The sequence below is a fragment of the Cebus imitator genome, unplaced genomic scaffold (genome assembly GCF_001604975.1).
Source record: "Cebus imitator isolate Cc_AM_T3 unplaced genomic scaffold, Cebus_imitator-1.0 Scaffold721, whole genome shotgun sequence".
Classification (NCBI taxonomy): domain Eukaryota; kingdom Metazoa; phylum Chordata; class Mammalia; order Primates; family Cebidae; genus Cebus; species Cebus imitator.
The window spans coordinates 97,627-102,603 of record NW_016108036.1 but is presented as its reverse complement, the minus strand read 5'-3'; the positions used below and the strand labels follow the sequence as shown (position 1 = coordinate 102,603).

At 41.9% G+C, this 4,977-nt stretch overlaps 1 pseudogene; it reads right to left on the bottom strand.

Annotated features, from left to right (window-relative positions):
• The window catches only part of LOC108296513, a 9,918-nt pseudogene that overhangs the window by 2,324 nt on the left and 2,617 nt on the right, over positions 1-4,977 (bottom strand).

Below are 4,977 nucleotides of genomic sequence, written 5' to 3'. Positions count from 1 at the left end.
GTGCTCCTCCCGTCTTCCTGTGACAGCAGTGACACGTGAGCCACTTCTTCCCGGAAGGACGCCTGAGGCGCGATCACGTGCTCGTTTGTGGCAGAGGACCTGGGGTCTGGGAGGGAGGAGAACATGGTGAGAAGTCCCTCTTGTGGGCAAGGCCCTCTCCGGTGACCGCCCAGTTTACCCAGCTGTGCCCGTGCAGTGGGGCCAGACTGAGGCCCTCCCTGGCATGGTTTATCCAGCACCCCAGGTTTCCGCACCTCAGAGCCTCGGCACAGCCGCTCCCCTGCCTGGAAACTCATCTCCAGGGCTCCCTCCCCCACCCCCCGCATTCTCCTCATTCCCACCGGAGCCCGTCCCTGCACTGCCCACTTCCTGTGGCATCTCCCATCCCCCACCCGACCCTGCTTTGTTTTTGTTCACAACCGTTTTACTAACGTTTAAGAATTCTTTACTTATTTACTTTGAGAGACAGGGTTGTGCTGTTACCCAGGCTGGAATGCAGTGGTGCAATCTTGGCTCACTGAGCCTCAAACGCCTGGGCTCAAGTGATCCTCCCATCTCAGCCTCCCAAGTAGCTGGGACTACAGGTGTGTGCCACCACGCTCAGCTAGTTTTGTATTTACTTTTGGTACAAACGGAGTCTTGATATGTTTCCCAAACTGATCTCAAACTCCTGGCCTCAAATGGTCCTCCCTTCCCAGCCTCCCAAAGTGCTGGGATTATGTACATTTGTGCCCAGCTACGAATGTATTTATTTTAATTGCTTAATTGTCTTTCTCTCCTCTAGAATACATGCTTTACAAGGACAAGGACAGTGATTTTGATTGTTCACAGCTGTATTTCCCTTGCCTCGAATAGGGCCTGTTACTTTAAATATACTTGTTGAGTGAATGAATGAATGCACACAGACTCACATACCCACACACACAGACAAAAAGATGTCACACATTCTTACTCAGACACTCTCCACACAATGACACGACCACACAAAACTGACATTCTTATGCACATGCTCTTGAATGGTTTTAAAGGCCTGATATTTTTTTTTCTTCTCTCTCTCTCTCTCTTTTTTTGAAACACGGTGTTGCTGTGTCACTGAGGCTAAATTGCAGTGGTATGATCATAGCTCACTATAACCTTGAACTCCCAGGCTGAAGCAATCCCACCACCTCAGCTTCCCAAGTAGCTAGAACCACAGGTACCTGCCACCAGGCTCATTAATTTTTTAGTGTGTTGTAGAGATGGGGTCTCGTCATGTTGCCCAGGCTGCTTTCAAACGCCTGGCCTAAAATGCTCCTCTCACCTCAGCCTCTCAAAGCTCTAGGATCAGGTATGAGCCATCTCATCTAGTTTTCAAGTTTAATTTTCATTCAACATGACGTTGTGAACATTTCTCATGTGATTACATAGTATTCGCTTTAATTTTTTCTCCAAACTATTTAAAAAATTTCAAAGAGTCCAAAAGTTGGAAAGAATACAATGGTCACCATAGATCTAATTATTTCCTTTGTGTAGGTAATAAATTACATTTCCATGATTTTTGCTGAAACATTTGACAATCATTTGCCAACAGCATCACCTTCATTCCTCAATACTTCGGTGCTCATCTCTTAAAAAATAACATGTTTCCAACAATAATATTATTATGACACTGAAGAAAGTTACTATAATTCCCTAATATTATAGAATTTCAAAGTAGTGTAAAATTGCCTTAACCATTTCCCACATGTCTTTCTTGTGGAGGTGAGCAGCTCTCAGGAGCTCCAGCCCTCTCAGAGTTTCTGTTCTTCCTGCAACTTCTCTCTCCAGCCCCTTGAGACTAACATTTGGGGAAACTAAAAAGTAGAAACATTTTCTTCTACTCTCTATTGTTCAGTTTTTTTTTTTAAGCTCCCATTTACTCAGTTTTCTTTTATTTGGGAAAAATACCTCTACGTCCACATAATATTTCAAGGTGTGGAGACACATATTGGCATTATCAAATCTGAGCACACCTCCCCTGGGCCTCAGTCCCCTCAACAGAGCAGAAAAGGGCTCCTGTGCTGGGATCCATGGGGGACCCAGAAGGGGCACCCCCTGAAGAAGGCATCAGGGTAGACCTGAGACCTAGAATGAGCTCACTTCCTTTCCTTGGGGTCAAGAATCAATCCTCTAAGAAGCCCTCTGCCTCAGGAACTCCATACTGTCATCAGCTGGTCAAGAAAGTTCCATACAGCACTGAGTCCCAACCACTCCACCATCCTCACTGCCATGGACAGAGCCCAGGTGAGAGCCACCCCTGCTCCTCCCCTGTGTCCCACAGCCTCAGCACCATCGTCTTCCTCAAGTCCACCAGGACTGAGCTCATCACGCCCTCTCCCTGTTTGTGTCAGTCACACTGGGTCCCCCACATACTCTGCACTCGAATCCTCACAAGGCTCTGCACACCCCTATTCTGTCCACATCATCCTCCCTCCCCAACTCCAGAAATCTTCCCACCACACCCCCTGGAATTCTCAGCCCATGGTCAGCAAAATCTCCACATCCTCTCTCAGGATGTCCCTGCACCTCACAGCTCCAGCAGAAACCTGGGTTTCCCAGAGGACACGTTCCTTGAAAATTCTGGACGTTAGACTTTGTCAGATGGATAGATTGCAAAACTTTTTTCCCACCTTGTAGGTTGTCTGTTCACTCTGATAATAGTTTCTTTTGCTGTGCAGGAGCTCTTTTGTTTAATTAGATCTCATTTGCTAATTATGGCTTTTGTTAAAATTGCTTTGGACGCTTCCTTCATGAAATTGTTGACTTTTCCTATGTCCTGAATGGTATTGCCTAGATTTTCTTCTAGGGTTTTAATAGTTTTGTGTTTTACATTTATGTCTTTAATCCATAGTAGTTAATTTTTGTCTAAGGTGTAAGGAAGGGGTCCAGTTTCAATCTTTTGCATATGGCTAGCCTGTCCTCCCAGCACCATTTATTAAATTAAGAAATCTTTTCCCGGTTGCTTGTTTTGGTCAGTTTGTCAAAGATCACGTAGTTGTAGATGTGTGGTCTTATTTCTGAGTTCTCTGTTCTGTTCCATTGGTCTATGTGTCTGTTTTTGTACCAGCACCCTGTTGTTTTGGTTACTGGCCTTGTAGTACAATTTGACGTCAAGCAGCACCATGCCTCCAGCTTTGTTCTCTTTGCTTAGAATTATCTTGGCTATACAAACTCTCTTTTTAATTCCATATGAATTTTAAAGTAGTTTCTTCTAATCCTGTGAGAAAAGTCAATGGTAGTTTCATGAAAACAGTGTTGAATCTATAAATTACCTTGGGCAGTATGGCCATTTTTGCGATATTGATTCTTCCCACCCATGAGCATGGAGGGTTTTTCCATCTGTTTGTGTCCTCTCCCATTTCCTTGAGCAGCAGTTTGTCATTCTCCTTGAAGAGGTCCTTCAGTTCCCTTGTTAGCTGTATTCCTAGGCTGTAGTCTTTTTGTTTGTTTGTTTTGACGTGGCGTTTTGCTCTTGTTGCACAAGCTGGACTGCAATGGCACCATCTCAGATCACTGCAACCTCCACCTCCCAGGTTCAATCGATTATCCCGCCTCAGCCTCCCAAGTATCCAGGATTACAGGTGCATGCCACCATGCCTGGCTAATTTTTGTATTTTTAGGAGAAATTGGATTTCACCAAGTTAGCCAAGCTGGTCTTGAACGAGATCTCAGGTGATCTGCCCGCTTCAGCATCCCAAAGTGCTCGAATTACAGGCATGAGCCACCACACACGGCCCTCTTATTCTGTTTGTAGCAATTGTGAATAGGAGTTTATTCATTATTTGACTCACTGCTTGTGTATTGTTGCTGTATATAAATGCCTGTGACTTTTGCACATTGATTTTGTATCCTGAGACTTTACTGAAGTTGCTTATCAGCTTAAGAAGCCTTTCTGCTGAGACAATGGGTTTTCTAGATACAAAATCATGTCATTTGCAAAGACAATTTGACTTCCTCTCTTTTTATCTGAATATCCTTCCTTTCTCTGACCTGATTGCTCCTGCCAGAACTTCCAACACCATGTGGAAGAGGAGTGGTGAGAGAGGGCGTCCTTGTCTTGTGCTGACGTTAAAGGGAAGGCTTCCAGCTATTATTCTGTTATTGATTTCTTGTTTATTTCATTTTTTTTCTCAGAGCAGGATTTGTATGACATCTATTCTTTTAAATTGGTTAAGTTATGCTTTATGGCTCAGAATATTTTCTACCTTAGTGAATATTTCATATGAGCTTGAGAAAAATGTTATTTTCTGCTTGTTGAATGAAGTAATTCATAAACTACGCTTATTTGATTAATGGTGGTGTCATGTTCATCTATGTCCTTATTGATTTTCTGCCTACTGGAACTATTTTTGGAAACATGCTGAAGATTTCAACAAAATAATGGGCTTATCTATTTGCAGTTCTGATTCTCTATATACTTTTATGCTTTCTTGTTAGCCACCCATGTTAAAGATTGTTGTATTTTTGTGTATTGATGCTTTTGTCATTATGTAATATTTCTATCTGATGATTTCCTTACTGTAACTTCTATCTAAAATTAATATAGATATTCCTGTTTTCTTTGAGTTATTGTCCATGTTTGTAGTAATCTCCATTATTTACCTTTAATCTGTATGTTTCTATATTTGCAGTTGGTTTCTTAGAGACAACATATATTTGGATCTTGTTTTTTGATCCATTCTATCTCTATCTTTTCACTGATGTACTTAGACCATTGACATTTAAGGTGATTGTTAATAGAATTGGATTAATATCTACCAGATTTTTTACTGTGTCCTATTTGTTCTTTTTCTTGCTTTTGTCTTCCACGCTTTTACTAATTTTTGTAATTTTATTTGAACATTTTATATGATTCATTTTCTTGTTTTAGTATATCAATTATACTTCTATTTGTCTTTTTATTTTTGTTAGTAGTTGCTGTAGAGTTTCTGATTGACATTTGTATCTCTCATTTCAGCA